This window comes from Macrotis lagotis, chromosome 8 (genome assembly GCF_037893015.1).
Source record: "Macrotis lagotis isolate mMagLag1 chromosome 8, bilby.v1.9.chrom.fasta, whole genome shotgun sequence".
NCBI classification, from domain to species: Eukaryota; Metazoa; Chordata; class Mammalia; order Peramelemorphia; family Peramelidae; genus Macrotis; species Macrotis lagotis.
The window spans coordinates 16954051-16972822 of NC_133665.1; the positions used below are offsets into that span (position 1 = coordinate 16954051).

At 39.8% G+C, this 18772-nt stretch overlaps 1 protein-coding gene and 1 long non-coding RNA gene across 2 annotated transcripts in view; one reads left to right on the forward strand and one right to left on the reverse strand.

Moving 5' to 3' along the window:
- LOC141495280 (uncharacterized) overlaps nucleotides 1-4205 on the forward strand; it is a 94467-nt gene extending 90262 nt beyond the window's left edge. Inside the window, exons 4-6 of the long non-coding RNA XR_012470721.1 lie at nucleotides 193-268; nucleotides 3547-3585; nucleotides 3976-4205. This is a non-coding gene — a long non-coding RNA (uncharacterized LOC141495280). The remainder of the gene's footprint in view (nucleotides 1-192; nucleotides 269-3546; nucleotides 3586-3975) is intronic.
- Nucleotides 3325-18772, reverse strand: part of SHISA9 (shisa family member 9) — a 467598-nt gene continuing 452150 nt past the window's right edge. Inside the window, exon 5 of the mRNA XM_074196442.1 lies at nucleotides 3325-4107. The gene's annotated coding sequence lies outside the window, so the exon portion shown is untranslated. The remainder of the gene's footprint in view (nucleotides 4108-18772) is intronic.

Below are 18772 nucleotides of genomic sequence, written 5' to 3' on the forward strand. Positions count from 1 at the left end.
AAATGAGAAACCAAGGTGAGATAAAAATAAACAAATAAAAAATAGTTTAAAGACTTTTTGCTTAATTTTCAGTTAAGTAGAAATTTCAAGTAACCACAACCCTCCGCAAGACAAAGTATTCTAACTAAAATTGATCTAATTGTTCCTGCCAATGATGTTTCTCTCTCCCATTTGTGTTGCTTTTTTCTGAAGTTAAATGAAGATTCTGAGGTAGGGGAAGACACATGGTGGGACAGAAGCATCACATATAATCCAGTTTTATTGCCAGGTAAGAAATTCTTATTAATATATTGAATACATATGTTTACAAAGAAACATTCTTAGAAAACAAACAAATGTTTTGTCTTTATTGTAGGAAGTGTTATTGGTATCATAAACTGCAGTTTTTAACAAGTATTAACACGGGGTTACTTACAGAACATACAATTACTAAAATATTTGCACATAAAATATGCTCAGGTACACAAAAACCTGGGTGGGGAAGAGACTTGGATGCAGTTGCCAGGTGGAGCCCAAAGTTGATGATTTTAATAGCTCTTCAATCCTAGCTGGACAAAGAGTCAGACAGCCTTTTTGGGATGGCAGACAGGATTAAATGAAAGGCAGGTGGGATAGAGAGGGGTAACTGGCCCATCATATCAACCTTTGATCCCCTCTCTTAAATATTGCCCCACCTCCCTAGGCCCCATAAATTTTATTAATTTCATCTATCTGCCTTAAACCCCAAACATCCAGCTTGCCCTCCAATATAGCAGCAGGTTTAAAAAGCAAGGCCTAAGGCCTCCATCTGGAGACATCTCAGCCAAGAGTCTTTCCTTGTAGAAGCTCCAGTTGTTGGCCTAGCTCCAGGAAGGGAAGGCATGGTCAGAGCTGGCCTTAGGCAAAGAGTTACTCCATTGACTCTCCATCCCATATCTCCAGTAACTCATTTGGTGTGATAGTGTTGCCTGCGCTATTCTCAGGTTCCTAAGGTTCAGAACTCTTGGCAAGAGTGAGACTGCATATTCAGAGAGCTCATTCTTACAGCTCCTCAGGAGATGCCTGACAGGCAGAGGGTAGGTGATTGTGGGCTGTTGGAGGCAACCATGGACACATAGCCCTTTAGGCTAAAAGTCAGGAAAGGGGATTCAGGGGAGAGAAATTTTTGGAGAGAAAAAGATGAGTTAAGAGTCAGAGGCTGGTGGAGAAAGAGGCAGGGTTGAATTGAGAGAAAGGGAGGATTTGGGGAGAAAGGGAGTTATTTGGGGAAAGAAGAGGTTTTGTTAGAAGATGAGGGAATAAATTGAGTGAAGAAGAGAGTGAGAAATGTAAGAAATAGTAAGGGATTGAATCAAATAAGAGGAATATAATTTTAGGATGTCAGAAATGACCTAAAAATCATTGTCTGATTCCCTCATTTTTGCAGATGAGGAAATAGACTTGGGTAGAGATAGAGATTTGCCCAAGGTCCCGCAAGTAACATGGGAAAGGCGCAGGACTAGAACCCTGGTCTCTTGACATCCCAAATAGCATTCTTTCCACTACACTATGAGGATAAGTGAAAGAAAAGAATGAGGGAAAGAGAAAAAATTTTGGAATTGGGGGAAGGAAAATCTGTAAAGAAACTGAGCTGGTGCCAGGAAGAGGTTCAAAAGGCTTCCCTTTGTATCCAGAAGATGTCAAGACACTATGGTACTCTTCTTTTGGGGTCTGAACATTTGGTGGAAACCAGGCAAGATACCCGAGCAGCACTAAACCCCTTGGTGGTTGCCTCCTTACCAGCTAAAATGGGGGTGGGAGACTTGAGACAGTGGCTGATTTAAAGTTGGTTTTTTGGTTCAATTTGAAATGCTTAAGACCTCTGATGAATGCAATGACCAACCAAGACTTGAGCCATGCTACACACTTCCTGACAGAGAAGTGATGGTCCTGGGGTGCAGAATAAGACATCCAATTTTCACATGTTCAATATGGAATTTATTTTACTTGAATATGCATATTTCTACATGAATTTTTCTTTTCTTTTATTCTTTTTAACAGGGATGATTGGTAAGAGGAGAAAATAAATGGTTTTTAATTTTAAAAATTTTTAAATTAAGTCATTGGGTTAGAAGCCACTTCTCAATTTTTCCTTTCCTCTTTTGCTCTCTCTCCCTCTTGTCTCTCTCACTTAAAACCAGGCCAAGTAAAACAATTCAAGAGTTCTATGAGTCTTTCTTCTTTGGTTCTACAGAAGTATTACTAGGTTTGAAAGCCAATTCTAATGAACAAGTTTGGGCAATTCCACTGAGGAAAGTGTGATCCAGATGAATTCTGGGGAAGAGAATGAGTAACAGCACAAAGGACTTGAGGGTTATTGGATGGGGAAGATGGAGAAGCTGTCTTCTTACTTTCATTTCCCTAGCATTGCAGCCACTTGGTAGATTGGGGAAGGAAGGAGAAAAGGGATAGAATAGGACTTGTCAACAAAAGGAGGTATGAAAACAACTTCTACCTCTTGAGTAAAACAGAAGGAAATAAGCCTAAAGGAACACAGGTTGCACTTGGAAAACAAGACTTGTCATTGAACACCAGTGACACATTGAAGGCACCACCCACGCTTAAGTCATTTTCAGTCCAAAGCAGTTGAAGTTCAACAGCACGCTTAAGGTAAGGGAAGTCAGAAACAGACAGTTAAGTGAGACTGGATTCTTGCTCTCCCGAGAAGACAGTCTTTTTTTAAAGGTGGGGGGGGCACAAATCCAGCTACTCCTCTTTGCCCCCCACCCACAAACCTATTCTTTCATTGGTTGGTTTGCTATTTAATTCTTATTTTTGGAGACTGTGAAAGAAAAAGGTAGATGTTTTTCTTTGTGGTTTTATGTAGAGATTAAACAAAACAATTGAGTAGTCTCTAAACCACTGTGTCCCCCCCCACCCGATAGTTCACTCTTTATTTGAATTGCAACAGTTTTTATGGATATCACAGGAAATAGTCTCTCTTTTTTTTTCCTTTTCATTAGCAATTGGTGGGTTCAGGGTCTGTTTATTTTTTGCTTCCAACAGTGATGATATGAAAGTATAGTAAGCGTGAGGGCTGGGGTTGAGTTCCTTTGCCCTGGGCTTTTCACAGGAATATGTGTCCTGATCATCAGTTATTAGGATTAACCAACAACTCAGATGCTTGATATAAACTTCCTGGCCAAAACAACGCATTTTCATATATATTTCTCCTCTGCCTCATTTGAGAGTGCTCCTGTGTCCTGTCTCTCTCTCTCTCTCTCTCTCTCTCTCTCTCTCTCTCTCTCTCTGTGTGTGTGTGTGCTTTCTTTCTTTTGCTCTCACAAGCAGGATCAGATAGTTTGTAGCAAATGGTTTACATGGGTGGAAAGTCTGGATTGTGCTACTTCTCATCAGGAATTCCAATTTTAATTTAAAAAAGAAGAAAAAATGTCACACGGGTTGGGCTTGTGAGTTTGCCACTGCCTAGGTTGTGAAATCCACATGGAGTTTCTCGGTTTCTCTTTCCATGTATTGCTAAATGGCCCTGTCTTGGTTTTCCTCATCTGCTCGTTGACCAAATGCCAGTTGTAACTCAAGAGAAGCGAGTTTCCAAGTCATCAGTTGGTAGGTTGTCAGTTTGGATTGTAAGTGTTGTGTGTGAGAGTGTGTGTGGGAAGGTGGGAGGGGAGTGGTTCTTTAGATTTTGCTTTTTTGCCTCTCTCAGTTGAGTGTGTTCTCCAGGATGCTCCCTGCAATGCCAATCTCAGACAGTCACTTCCGTTTTGCTGTTGGTGATGAAATATGGCTGTGAGGGCATGAAGTGCTGGCTTCTTGTTGCCAGTGGCTCACTGGAGGATGGTTCTGCTGTGCCATGCTTACCCTTGTTGCCATAGGTCTGACGCCGGAGGGATGGTTCATTGGGGTCCCAGGTCTTGAAGTTGGTGGTGGAGTTGTAGGCCAAGGGGTGTGTGTGGAGTTTGTTGACCCGGGACTTCTGTCCATTCTGCTTGGCAGGGCCATGCTCAGGACTAAAAGCCCTTGGTGGCTCCTCTTCTACACGCACTGGATGAAGTGGAAGGCTCCCCTTGGCTGCCAACTCAGCCAGGTGTCGGCGTTTGGTGTAGAAATCATCATTGACCTTGTCAGCTGCACCAACCAGAAAAACAGACCAGGAAAAGTAGAGGTGGAGGGAAGGAGAGAAAAAGAGAAAAGAAACATTTAGCAAAACAGGCCAAGAAACCAACTGCAACACAGAAATTAAGAAGTAATTCAAGACAAGATACAACATTATAAAATCAACCAGGGTTTGGGAATAAGGTCATGGTTCTTTCTTAGACATAGCCACAATCCTAGAAGGGAAAGTCTAAAATTCTTATTCAAGGAGAGTATTGATTTAAGTGTTACTGCAAGAATATAGAATGACCTCTCTAGTTTTGTACTTCCACTGCACCAGGGCAACTCTTATAGTCCATATGATATTTGGGTTAGAGTGAGTAAATTACTTTCAACTCCCATAATGGCCTTGGAAGTTAGCTCTAGGGAAGCAGCTTAAATTCTTTCAGTTTCATTTTGCAAGACTCTTAGAAGGAACTGGATAGATCTGAATTACTGCTGGCTTAAAATAAGTGACTTATGTTTGAATCAAAAACAATCCAGTATCTTATAATGATGACTCTGTTAGATAAAGCGTCATGGAGACACTATCATAAATAACACTATTTTATAGAAGAAGAACCTGAAATTCAGAAAGAAGTGACTTACCCATAGTAACCCAAGTATCTTGTAGCTAAGTTAGTACTAGAATCTATATCTATTGATTTCTTACATAATTATATACAAAAAGTGTATAAAACAATATTTAGGCATTGTATTCAACATAAGGCCATAGAACAACAACTCTAGAATGCAGAAAGGTCCTAGGTGAGAGGGATATAAATTGGACTTGTTAGCAGTCAGTCAACAAACCAGGCACCGTATTTGGAGATATGTAGAAAGACAAAAGCAATTCTAGCTTACATTCTAATAAGTGAAATAGTATGTAATTTATAAGTAAACATGACTTTCCTTATAGTCAGTCAAACAGTCAACAAGTCCTGCAGGCACTGTGCTAGAAATAAATACAAAAGCAAAAACCAATCCTTTCCCAAAAGAAACAATAGATATTATTATGTCCATTTTACAGATAAGAAAACAAGCTCTGAAAGTTTTAGTTATTTCATGGTTACCTATATGGTAAATGATTCTGAATTTAGAGCTTTCTTGATTTGAATTTCAATTTCACTATACTATGCCCATGCTGGAAAGTATGCTCCAGAGTGCTTAAGTCCCAATTACAACATGACTATGACAGTGATTCCACAGTATTCTATTAATTTGATTTTCAAAGAAAACTATAGAATGATTTGAAGCAGAAACATGAGTGTATCCAACATGCACCTCCAACTTCTCTCAAGAGTTTTAACTCAGATGCTTGTCTTTCCCTTACACCTATATAACTCTTTCTGAAAAGGGTAATTCATATACCAGCTTTTCTCCTCTCAGTCAGACCATTCTGATTCCTCTCCTTAGTCAGAACATGAGTAATCCTTGCCTTAATCTCCTCTCTCTGTCTCTGCATCATTTTGTCTCTCTAGCTCTGGCTCTGTCTTTGTCTCTGTCTCTCTCTATCTCCCTCTGGCTCAATCTGTCTCTGTCTTTCTTTTTCTCTCTCCAAGATTTTTTTAGTGGTCACGCATTTTCTCAGGAAGGAGGGGAAGAGGAGAGTGAGAGGGAAGGCAATGAATGAACCATTCCCTTTTCTACCAAATTAAACAAATTGCTTATTGCACCAGGTAGAGCAGCTCAGCAGCTGGAAATGATATTGCATATTCAGAAAGTCCTAAAGGAAAACAGTTTCTGAGGTATCCAGCTGCTACGCCGTCAAGACAGATGGGAATAGAAGTCCATAGTAAGTGAAATCATCAGAGCACATCTGGACATCTGCCTCACCCCATTCTAATCCATTTCCTGGCCTAAAGAGTGGCCTCATGATCCACTATTGCCTTTGTCAAATGCACTTGATGAAGAACATACACACACACATACACACATACACACGTAAAATGTATGTGTGACTTTTCATGAACTGCATAGATAAGTGCAGAAAATCCTTGTTGCAACTGCTTCTTAAAAAGGGTGGGTGAGGCTGAGTAAGACATGTCTTAGTCTTATTTCTGACTCGAATTGAGGTTGAGTATGGGGTGCTGTCATTTGATGACAAACAATTCATAGACCTATTAGGGTCTCAGACATTTTCCTTGAGGGAGTGAAATATTTTGTAATTGTGGAAATTGTGCTGGAGTGGAAAAATAACTTCCTGTTTAGTCGCAAAACTGGGATCAGAGCTCACATCTCCTGAAACTCAGTTAAGTGTTCATTCCATTATACTACAATCCATTGTTCCACACAGAAAGAGTGACTGTACAGTTGTGATGGACAGCAGCAGGGTCAAGACATAAGACAGAAAGAAGTTCGGTGTGTTTGTGTGTGTGTGTGTGTGTGTGTTTGTGTGTGTATGTGTGTGTGTATGAGAGAGAGAGATAATCAACATTTATTCATTACCATTGCATTTTATTTTATTTTATTTCATTTTCCCAGGTTACATGGAAAAGCAAGTTTCAACAATCACTTTTAAAACCTTAAATGTGTGTGGGGGGTGGGTGGCTAGGTGGCACAGTGGTTGAAGCACCGGCCCTGGAGTCAGGAGTACCTGAGTTCAAATCTGTCCTCAGACACTTAATAATTACCTAGCTTTGTGGCTTTGGGCAAGCCACTTAACCCCGTTGCCTTGCAAAAAAAAAAAACAACCCTTAAATGTGAAATTCTCTTCCTTCTTCCATCCCAATCTCCTTCACTGAGAAAGCAAGTTATTTGATATAGGTTAGAAATGTGTCATCACAAGAAACATTACCATAATAGTCATATTGTAAAAGTAAACAATACTCCTCCCCCTGCAAGCAAAGAGAAACTTCAAGAAAATATAGTTTGAAAAAAAGTATGCTTCAATCTGTATTCAGATACCATAAGCTTTTTCTTTGGGAAGGAATAGTATTATTTATCAAAAGTCCTTCAGAGTTGTCTTGGGTGCCAGCATTGCTGAGGAGAGCTAAGTCATTCACAGCTGATCTTCCTATAGCATTGCTGTTACTTGTGTATAGTATGTTTCCCATTACATCAGCTCATGTAGCTTTTATTTTACTGAGAGCATCCTATTCATCATTTTTATAACAGAATATCATTTCATCATAATCACATAACACAATTTATTCAGCCATTCCCCAACTGATAGACAATTCCATGATTTCCAATTGCTTGCCACCAAAAAAGATCTGCTATAAATAAAAGTCCTTTTCCTTTCTGTTTTTCATCTCTTATGGAATATAGACCTGGTAGTAGCATTGCTAGATCAAAGGGTAGGCTTGGTTTTATAATACTTTGGGCATAGTTCCAAATTGCTCTAAAGAACTGTTGAATTGTATCACAAATCTTCCATCAGTATATTAATGTCTCAATTTTCCTGTATTCCTCCAACATTTGTCATTTTCTCTTTCTGTCCTATTAACCAATTCAATAGGTATAGGTAGTACCCATAATTATTTCAACCAAATTTCTCCTGTCAATAATGAGTTAGGACATTTAAAAATGATTTAAACAGAGAGCATCTGAAAATGGTCCATATCGTTTGATCATTTATCATTTGGGGAATGGCTTTTATTTTCTATGAATTTGATTCAGTTTGCTATGTTTCAGAAATGAGGACTTCATAAGAGAAACTTGTTTCAATATTTTTCCCTTAGTTACTATTTCTAATTGTATTTTCTTCCATCCTATTCCCTCCCACTCCCATTCTATTCTTTCTGTCCTTTCACCCTGACTTTCATCAAAAGTGTTTTGCATCTGACTACCCCTTCCCACAATCATCCCTCCCTTCTATCACCTCCACCTTCCTTTCTCCCACCCACTTTTCTCTAGGGTAAGATAGCTATTTGAGATATCCAATTGAATATGTATGTTATTCCCTCTCTGGGTTAATTCTGAGGAAAGTAAGGCTCATTCACTCCCTCTCACTTCCCAGTTCTTTCCAATAAATTACCTCATTTTACTTCTCCCTTTCCCTTTCTCCCAGTACATTCCTCCATCCATTAACTCCATCTTTTTAATATGTTTTCCCTTCAAATTAAATTCTTACCTATACCCATCTTTTCCCTTAAAAGAGTATGTTCAGTTTTACTGGTTCTTAGTTGCAATCCAAGTTATTTTGCCTTCTGGAATATCATTTTCCAAGCCTTACAATCCCTTAATGTAGAAGTTGCTAAATTTTGTGTTATCCTGACTGTGGCTCCATGATATTTGAATTGTGTCTTTCTGGCTGCTTACAATATTTTTTCTTTGACTTGGAATTCTGAAATTTGGCTATAATATTACTGGCAGTTTTCATTTTGGTATCTCTTTCAGGAAGTGATCAGTGGATTTTTCAATTTCTATTTTACCCTCTGTTTCCAGACTAGCAGGATGCTTTTCCTTGATAATTCCTTTAAAAAATGAAGTCTAGGGTTTTCAAGTAGTCCAATACTTTCTTTGAGTGTCAAATTACCTAAAATTTGTTATTAAATGTATATTAATGTTAAACAAGTTGCCTACTTCAAATTGTGAAGAAAGTGCTTTGTTAAATCATGTCTAGACTTAAGACTTCTAAGTAATGGTAATAGTAGGTCTGATTATAATAAATAGCACTTATTAAAATGATTCCAAAGCTTTAAAGAAGTTGAAAATATTATGGGATTTAACCAATATTTATGAGATTTTTTCTTTTCTCTCTCTCTCTCTCTCTCTCTCTCTCTCTCACTCTCTCTCTCTCTTCTCATACACAACTTACATTTTAAAAGAATATAATAGGGGTGGCTAGGTGGCACAGCAAACAGAGAACCAGCCTTAGAGTCAGGAGTACCTGGGTTCAAATCCCACCTCAGACACTTAATAATTACCTAGCCGTGTGGCCTTGGGCAAGCCACTTAACCCCATTGCCTTGAAAAATCTAAAAAAAAAAGAATATTATATATATAAGAATATTATAAAAAAAGAATATTATAAATGTGCCCAAGGTCACACAGCTAAGTAAGTATGAAGTGTCTGAGGTCACATCTGAACTCAGGTCCTCCCAACTCCAGGTCAGTGCTCTATCCACTGTACCATCTAACTTTCCCTCTTTTATGTAATTTTATTTTACATTTTTTTACTTACACATTTCTAAAATAGTCTGTAAGAGTAAACATAATTCAAGGGGCGAAGCCAAGATGGCGACAAGAGCGATGGTGTCTTGGGCGCTCTCTCATAAAACTTCTAAACTAAGGACTCTAACTAAACTTTCAAGAGACAGAAACCACAGAGGGACCCAGGGAGGCAGTTCTCCTACTCAAGGTAACCTGGAAAAGAGCAGAAAGGCTCTGCTCCCCGGGGTGGAGAGGCAGCCCGCCAGAGGGGTGGCCAGCCAGAGTGAAAGAACTTCAGCCTCCCGGAGGCAGTCCCAGGGTGCTGGGAGCTGTGGCTCACAGCAGCAGGGTAGTTTCCTGATCTACGCCCCAGGGAGCACAGGGCACAAATTGGGGAATGGGGGGGACCTCTGCCAGAGCGAGCATGTGAAGCCCAGGCCTCAGGGCACACAGCGAGCAGCGTGGCCAAGGCAATCCAGATCCAGGAAACAGAAGCAGACAGAGCCTGTAAACAGGAGCCCCCAGGGCATGAGCCCATTGTACCTAGGGAGGGGAGTGAAGAGAGACTGCCAAGCTCTGCCCATGGAACAGGACTCTGGGGCTCTGACCACATTCAGCTTATGGTCATTCACAGACCAGGAGGGAGGATATAGCCTCTCACACTGAGTCCCTTGTGGGAGTGTCCCAAAAGCTCAGGAAGCACCCCCAAAACAGGATAAGGCTGAGGAAATGAGCAAGCAGAGAAACAAGAGAAACACCATTGAGAAATATTTTGCCTGTGAGACCAAGAAGGCTCAAAACACTCAGTCTGAAGATGAGGAAGCACAAGGTCCTGCATCTAAAGACTCCAATAAAAAACAGAAATTGGGCTCAGGCTATGACAGAGCTCAAAAAAGACTTTGAAAATCAAATGAGGGAGTTGGAAGGAAAAACTGGGAAAAGAAAGGAGAGAGATGCAGGAAAAACATGAAAATGAAGTCAGCAGCTTAGTCAAGGAAATCCAAAAAAATGCTGAAGAAAATAGCATGCTAAAAACCAGCTTAGGTAAAAATGGATAAAACAGTTCAAAAAGTTATTGAGGAGAAGAATGCTTTAAAAAGCAGAATCAGCCAGATGGAAAAAGAGATAAGAAAGCTCTCTGAGGAAAACAGATTCTTCAGACAAAGAATAGAACTCAGGGATATTGATGAATTTATGAGAAATCAGGACTCATTACTTCAAAACCAAAAAAAATGAAAAGTTAGAAGAAAATGTGAAACATCTCATTGAAAAAACAGCTGATATGGAAAACAGACTTAGAAAAGATAATTTAAAAATTATTGGAATACCTGAAAGTAATGATCAGAAATAGAGCCTTTACATCATTTTCAAAGAATTACTACAGGACAATTGCCCTGATATCCTAGAAGCAGAGGGCAAAATAGAAATGGACAGAATCCACAGATTCCCCCCAAGAAAGAGATCCCCCAAAAAACAACCCCCAGGAATATTATAGCCAAGTTCCAGAATTCCCAAGTCAAAGAGAAAATATTACAAGCAGCCAGAAGGACACAATTCAAATACCATGGAGCTGCAATCAGGATCTCACAGGACTTAGAAGCAACTACATTAAAAGTTCGTAGGACTTGGAATATAATATACCAGAAGGCAAAAGGACTTAGAATGCCACCGAGAATCAACTACCCAGCAAAACTGAATGTCCTCTTCCAGGGAAAAAGATGGACTTTCAGTGAACCAGGGGAATTTCAAATGTTCCTGTTGGAATGGCCAGAGCTGAACAGAAGGTTTGATCTTCAAATACAGGGCTCAGCTGAAACACAGAGATTGGAGGACAAGGGGAAAATATGAGGGACTTAATGATGATGAACTACATGTATTCCTGTATAGAAAAAATGACACTGATAATACTCATATGAACCTTCTTAATTAACAGAGCAGGTAGAAGGAGCTTTTATAGATGAAGCACAGGAGAAAGCTGAATTTGAAGATAAAATATGGTGTAAAAATGAAGTCAATAGAAAAAAGGGAAATGTAATAGGAGAAAGAAAAAGGAGAGGAGGAATAGGCCAAGATATTTCATATAATAAGATTTTTTTCTTTATTACAATGAGCTATTGCAATGATATGGAAGGGGGGAGGCAAGGGGGAATGAGGGAACCTTTGCTCTCATCAGAGTTGGCTAGGAGAGGAAACAACATATATACTCAATGGGGTATAGACAACTCTAGTAAGAAGGAGAGAGGGGGGACAGGGGGGAGGGATGGGGATGTGAATGAAGGAGGAGAGGATGGACAATGGGGGGAGACTGGTCAGATATAACGCATTTTCATTTTTACTTCTTGCAAGGGACAGGGATTGGATGGCCTGTCCATGACCATAGGGCCAGGTGGATGCTGGCCCTAAGGGTTGTTATGGGGGCTCAGGGCCTCTTGGCCCCAGGGCCAGGGATCTGTCTGCTGTGCCACTCAGTGACCCTACAGCAGAGACAGTGAAAGGAGAGAGAAAATATAGTACATGGTAGTGGAGAAATACGAAAGGAGGAAGTTGTGATCAGCAATGGCAACAGTGGAAAAAATATGTAAGTAACTTTTGTTTGTTTTTTTGTTTGCTTTTTAGGTTTTTGCAAGGCAAACACAGTTAAGTGGCTTGCTCAAGGCCACACAGCTAGGTAATTATTAAGTGTCTGAGACCAGATTTGAACCCAGGTACTCCTGACTACAGGGCTGGTGCTTTATCCACTACACCACCTAGCCATCCCCTGTAAGTAACTTTTATGATGGACTTATCATAAAGAATGTGATCCACCCATGACAGAGCTGGAGGTGTTGGAACACAGACTGAAGCACATTTTTTATTATTATCATTCTTTTGGGGGGTGCAGGGCAAATGGGGCTGGGTGGACTGCCTGGGGCCGCATAGCAGGGTGATCGTTGGGTGTCTGAGGCCGGATTTGGACCTGGGTGCTCCTGCTTCAAGGGCCAGTGCTCTGTCTGCTACCCTGCTGCCCCTACTATTATTACTATTTTATTTTATGTCTTTTTTTTTCTATTTTTGGTTTATGCAGGGCAGTAGGGTTGGGGTGGCTTGCAGGTCACAAAGCTGGGTGATTGTTGGGTGTGCAGGACCAGATATGGGCTTGCATGCTCCTGGATCCAGGGCTGGTGCTCTGTCCATTGCACCACTTGGCCATACCTACAATTATTACTATTATTTTTTTTAATTTTAATTTTAATTTTTTTATCTCCCCTTTACTTTATTGCTCAAGTGAGTCTATATTTTGGGGGGTGAAGGGGCTATTTTGTATACTCTTAAACAAGAATATTTTATTAATGTATAAAAACATTGTACAAAATGAGAATAAATAAATATTAAATTTTTAAAAAGAGTAAACATAATTCCCCTTCCCCCCACAAAAATAAAAAACCTCATAAGAAATAAAGTGAAAGAAAGATAAAAAAAAATGTGCTTCACTCTGTGTTCTGATACCATCAGCTCTGTCACTGGGGTGGATTGCATTCTCTATCATAAGTCCATCAGAGATGTTACTTCCATATTTTTCCCCAGTTGCTGTTGCTGATTATAATTCCCTCTATCCATTTCTTCCCAAAATCAATTATTATATTTTCTTTCTCCATTCACTCTGTCCCTCTTCAAAAGTGTGCTGTGGGACAGTCAAGTGGCACAGCAGACAGAGCACCAGCCCCAGGGCCAAGAGGTCCCAAGCCTACATCTCACCCCAGAGACCCAGCCACCAACCAACTCCATGGCCCTCGACAGGCTTTCCAATTCCACCACATTGCAAAAAGTAAAAAGAAAATTGTGTTATATCTGTCCTCTCCCAAGTTCTACCCTCTCCTCTATCCCCTACTTCCCCTTCCCTTCCCCTGTCCTCTTTCTCCTGCTATTGCCTTTCTGAACCATTTTCGATGAGCATAAAGGCTCCCTCAATTCCCCTCACCTTCCCCCCCTTCCATATCATTGAAAAAACTATTTATTGAGTCTTTTACATGAAATATATTAGTCTATTCTACCTCTCCTTTCCTTTTGTTCCAATACATTTCCCTGTCACCCACTGACTCCATTTAAAATATATATTATAGCTTCAAATTTGGCTCATTTCTCTGTCTTGTTTATAAAAGTTCCTTCTAACTGCTCTAATAAATGAGGTGGTGTATATGAGTATTATCTGTATCTTCTTCCCATGCAGGAATACACACAGTTCATCATCATTAAATCCCTCACAATTTACCCTTCTCATCCACCCACTCTATGCTTCACCTGAGTCCTATACTTAAAGATCAGACTTTCTGTTCAGCTCTGGCTGTTTCAACAGGAACATTTGAAATTCCCCTGTTTCACTGAAAGTCCATCTTTTCCCCTGGAAGAGGATGTTCAGTTTTGCTTTGTTAGTTGATTCTCAGTTGCATTCCAAGCTCTTTTGCCTTCTGGAATATTATATTCCAAGCCCTATGAGTTCTTAATATAGATGCTGCTAAGTCCTGTGTGATCCCGACTATAGCTCCATGATATTTGAAATGTTTTGTTCTGGCTGCTTGGCTATAATATTCCTGGGGGTTATTGTTTTTTTGGATCTCTTTCTGAAGAGATTGATGGATTCTCTCAATTTCTATTTTGCCCTCTGCTTCTATAATATCAGGGTAATTTTCCTGTAGAAATTCTTTTAAAATGATCATGAATTTCAGATAGCCCAATCATTTTAAAATTGTCTCTTCTGGATCTGTTTTCCAGATCTGTTGTTTTTTCAATAAGATATTTTACATTTTCTTCTAGTTTTTCATTCTTTTGTTGTTATTTTATTGTGTCTTGATTCCTTGCTAAGTCATCATCTTCCTTTAGTTCCATTCTATAGTTGAAGGATTTGTTTTCTTCAGAGAGTTTTCTTATCTCCTTTTCCATCTGGCCAATTCTATTTTTTAAGGCATTTTTCTCCTCATTAACTTTTTGAACTGTTTTATTCCATTTGTCCTATATGATTTTTTTGGTATGTTATTTCCTTCAGCATTTTTTTGGATCTCCTTGACAAAGTTATTGACTTGGTTTTCATGTTTTTCCTGCATCTCCCTTATTTCTCTTCTCAATTTTTCCTCTATCTCCCTTACTTGATTTTAAAAATATTTTTTGAGCTCTGAAATAGCCTGAGACCAATTTCTATATTTCTTAGAGGATTCAGATGTAGAAGGTGGAACTTTCTCATCATCTGAGTGTGTGTTTTGGTCCTCCATGGGACCAAAGTAATGGTCTATGGTCAAGTTCCTTTTTTTCTGTTTACTCATTTCCCCAGTCTATGCCTGGTTTTGGGGTGCTTCCTCAGCTTTTCAGTATTATTGGGACACCCCTACAAGGGCCTAAGTTCCTTCAGTGTCTTATGAGAGGCTCTGATGGCTCTCATGGCCTGTGCTTTGGTCTGTGGATGACCACAAGCACACACACCCCCTGCCTTGGAGCTGTGAGGAAGATCCCTGCTCTATGGCAATGGGGGATCCCAGACTACAACCAGGGTCTGAATATTGACAAAGCACCAGAATCCTGCCCCATGGCCAGAGGAAAGACCTCAACAATCTCCCCCCACCCCCTTTCCTTCCATGGGCTGAGTGCTCTGGAAGAGAGCTGCCAGGAGGCTCACTGCTGGGTGGCTCTGCAGGCCTGTTTCTGTTTCCTGGGATCTGGGCTGTGCTGATGGCCGCAGCTATGCTGAGGGCCACACTGGCTCCCATACATTTTTGCAGATGTTTTCCCACTGATCTTTCAAGTTGTCCTTGGTGTTCCCTGTTTCTGCTGCCGGGAGCCAAAGTTCCCCAGGACTCTGGCGTCCTGGAGCCCCAGAAGGCTGTTCCCAGAAGACTGGAGCTCTTTCACTCTGGGGAGATATTCCTGGATGTGTTGCCACCCTCTCCACCCCTGTGGAACAGAGCTTTCCCACTGTCTTAACTTGGGATTGAGAGTTGCCTCACTGGATCTTTCTGTGGGCTCTGTCTCTTGAAAATTTTGTTAGAGCCACAATTTTAAGGTTTTTGGAATATTTGGGAGAGAGCTCTGAAAAGCTGTTCTCATGCCACCATCTTGGCTCCACCCACTGTGAATTCCAATACTTGGAAAATTATCTCCCCTGGATCTGTTTTCTAAGGACAGTTATTTTTCCAATGAGATATTTCATATTTTTTCTAGTTTTTCATTCGTTTAGTTCTGTTTTATTGTTTATTGATTTCTCACAATGTCATCAACTTACCTTTGCTCCATTCTGTATTTTAAGGAATTCTTTTTCTTCAGTGAATTTGGTTGCCTTTGGTCAACTCTACTTTTTTAAAGCATTCTTCTCCTCATTGATTTTTTGTACCACTTTTTCTATGTGTTCTATATTGGTTTTTAAGGTGTTATTTTCTTCAATTTTTTTATCTCTCCAAGCTGCTGTTTCCTTTTCATGATTTTCCTACAATACTCTCATTTCTCTTCCTAATTTTTCCCTCTACCTCCCTTCCTTACTTATTTTTAAAATTCTTTTTGAGCTCTTATATAACCTAAGCACAATTCATTTGTTTCTTGGAGACTGGATATAAAAGCTTTGTCTTTGTTATCTTCTTCTGAGTGTATATTTTGATTTTCCTTATCCCCACTGTCAGATTTTTTTTTCTTCTGTTGTTAGCTCATTTCCCTATGATTTTAAGGTGGTGCTCTGCTTCTAGGGTGGAGGACATATTGTCCCAAGCTTTTAGGGTTTTTTGTAGTTGTTTTCAAAGATACTTTTAGGGATTTGCAAGTTTTCAGTTCTTCCAAGGTCTTATGAGCTAAGAAGTCATGACTACTCTACTGGCCTTTGCTCTGGTCTGTGGTTGCCCACAAGCACTCCTTTCTTCCCTGGAACTATGAGGAAGGTTCCCCACTCCACTGCAGCAATAAACTCTTATATACTTCTGTTCCTCTTTCTAGGACTGAGTTCCAGACTGCGACTCAGATCTGAATATGGACAAAACAAGAGTCCTGCTTCAGAGATAGCAAAGAGACCCTCTAATCTTCTTTGTACTCCCTTATCATTGGGGGGGGGGGGAGCTGAGAGCTCTGGAAGCAGCTGATGCTGCTGATTCAGTGGCTTCTGGTCTCCTGGGGAAGCATCTGCATTGCTGAGTACTGAACTGGACCAGGCTCCACTCAACACTGTGTGGTAGAGTTTTTCCGTTGACCTTCCAAGGTGTCCTTGGAAGTCTTTAACCTGAGAGGCCTGGAAACTGCCAATATTGTTACTGACCTAATCATCCAGCTTCCTACTTCTGAATTTCTGGGACTGGTTTACTCTGGCATGACCCCCATTGCCATATTCTCCTTTCTCACCCTCATGCAGCAGACCCTTCCCCCAGATCTTTCAAGTTATCTTGGGCTAGAAAATTGTTTTACTTAGCTTTTTGTGGGTTCTACCACTCTAGAATTTGTTTAAAGTCATTATTTAAAGGAATTTGGAGTAGTTTGGAGGAGAGCTGAGGAAAGCTGTCTTTACCATCTTGACTCTGCCCCCTCATAATATGACCTTTTATAAAATGTTTCTGTTCATTCATTAGGATTCTTTAATAAAAGTGATTGTATTGGGAGACAGAATAGTATATTTAGAAGGGGTGGTAGATTTAGAATTAGAAGACCCAGATTCAAATCTCTGTTCTGTGATTATTGTAACCTTGGGCAAGATGCATAACACCATTAGGGTCTCAGTTTTCTCATCTTAAATAAGAGAAAGTAAGAGATTTAGACTAGATGACTTCCAAGGTAGTCACCTTCCAGGTCTAAAGCTATAATTCTATGTCCTTGAAGTTAATTGTTACTTATGTCTAATAATACAGATTTACAATGAATTTCAAGATTTATAATATATATATATATATGAATATATATTTGTGTGTATACAGATACATATTTCAATTGTATTATCTTTCCTTTTCCCTCTTCTTTTACCTCTTCCTCCCTCTTGTCCCCTTTCTCTCTCCTATAGATTATAAAGGCCATAGGGATTGTCACTGTGTTCTGGCTCAGAACAGTGTTCAGTAAAGTGCCATACTCAGAGAGGGGTTTAATAAAACCTTTTACCCTCTTCTTATGAGCAGTAAAATTTTAATTAACAAGAACCCCCCCACTGACATCCTATTCCCCCCACACACCTTTAATTCTCACCTGTTTTTTTTGTGGGTTTTTTTTGTTTTTTTAGTTTCTGCAAGGCAAATGCAGTTAAGTGTCTTGCACAAGGTCACACAGTTAGGCAATTAATAAGTGTCTGAGGCCAAATTTGAACTCAGGTACTCCTGACTCTAGGGTTGGTGCTCTATCCAATGTGCCGCCTAGCTGCCCCTTTCTCACCTGTTTTTTGGGGGAGTTTTTTTAAGATTTTTTCAAGGCAATGGGGTTAAGTAGCTTGCCCAAGGCCACACGGCTAGGTAATTGTTAAATGTCTGAAACCAGATTTGAACTCAGGTACTCCTGACTCCAAGGCCAGTGCTCTATCCACTGCGCCACCTAGCCGCCCCCTTTCTCACCTGTTTTTAAAGAGAAATAAATGATTTGGATTTTATTTCCTGATCCAACTTTTAAGATATATTCTAGATTCTTTCTATATCTAATCTAACAAATTTATCTTCTGAATTAATTATAAAAGATTGTGATATGATGACCCTGGAGGACTTCAACTAGAAATCCTATGGCAATCACTGGTTTATCCTTCCTTAAACAACTGGATGATGTATTGGATAGGGTGTTGAGTTTAGAGCTAAGAAGACCTGAGTTTGAAGTCAACCTCCAACATTTGCTCAGCCTCAGTTTTCTCATCTATAAAATATGAGCAATAATAACTTGCTACTTTTTTTCTTTTTTTTAGTTGTGTCTGATTATTTGTGACCCCATTTGGGGTTTTCTTGGCAAGGATGAGGATTGGCAAGCCATCTTTTCTCCAACTCATCTTACAGATGAGGATACCAAGACAGACAGAGTTAAGTGACTTCCCTAGGGTCATGCAGTTAGTGAATGTTTATGACCAGATTTGAACTTATGAAGGTGAGTCTTCCTGACACTAGGGTCATCACACTATCCTCTGTGCCACCTAGTTGCCCTAGGGATAATAGTACTTACCTTAAAGAGTTATTATGAGAATCCAATAAAAAATGTGTATTTGATATGTGTGTGTGTGTGTGTGTGTGTGTGTGTGTGACATAAAATACACACACTTTGCAATATCTTAAAGAAGTATATAAATGTCAGTTATTATTTTAGGTCAAAAAAAGTAAACTCAGTGTTTTTAGAAGGACTGTGAAGAATTAAAACAAAAAGTTTTATTTAACCCTGAATTCACCAGAAAGGAAAATTCACCAGAACTGTACTTTTCCAACCTCATTCTTCATGAATTCCTATAAGCAGAGACTTCACTTATTTGTTGAGTTGGAGCTATTCAAAGTATCCTCCTTTGAGAAGAAAGGAGACTTTAAACCTTGGCTATTGGCCTAGTTTCACAGAATCCAGTCCAAAGGTTATTCTGGCTCCTTGTGGTGTTATTCTGTCTAAGTCTATTAAGAAGT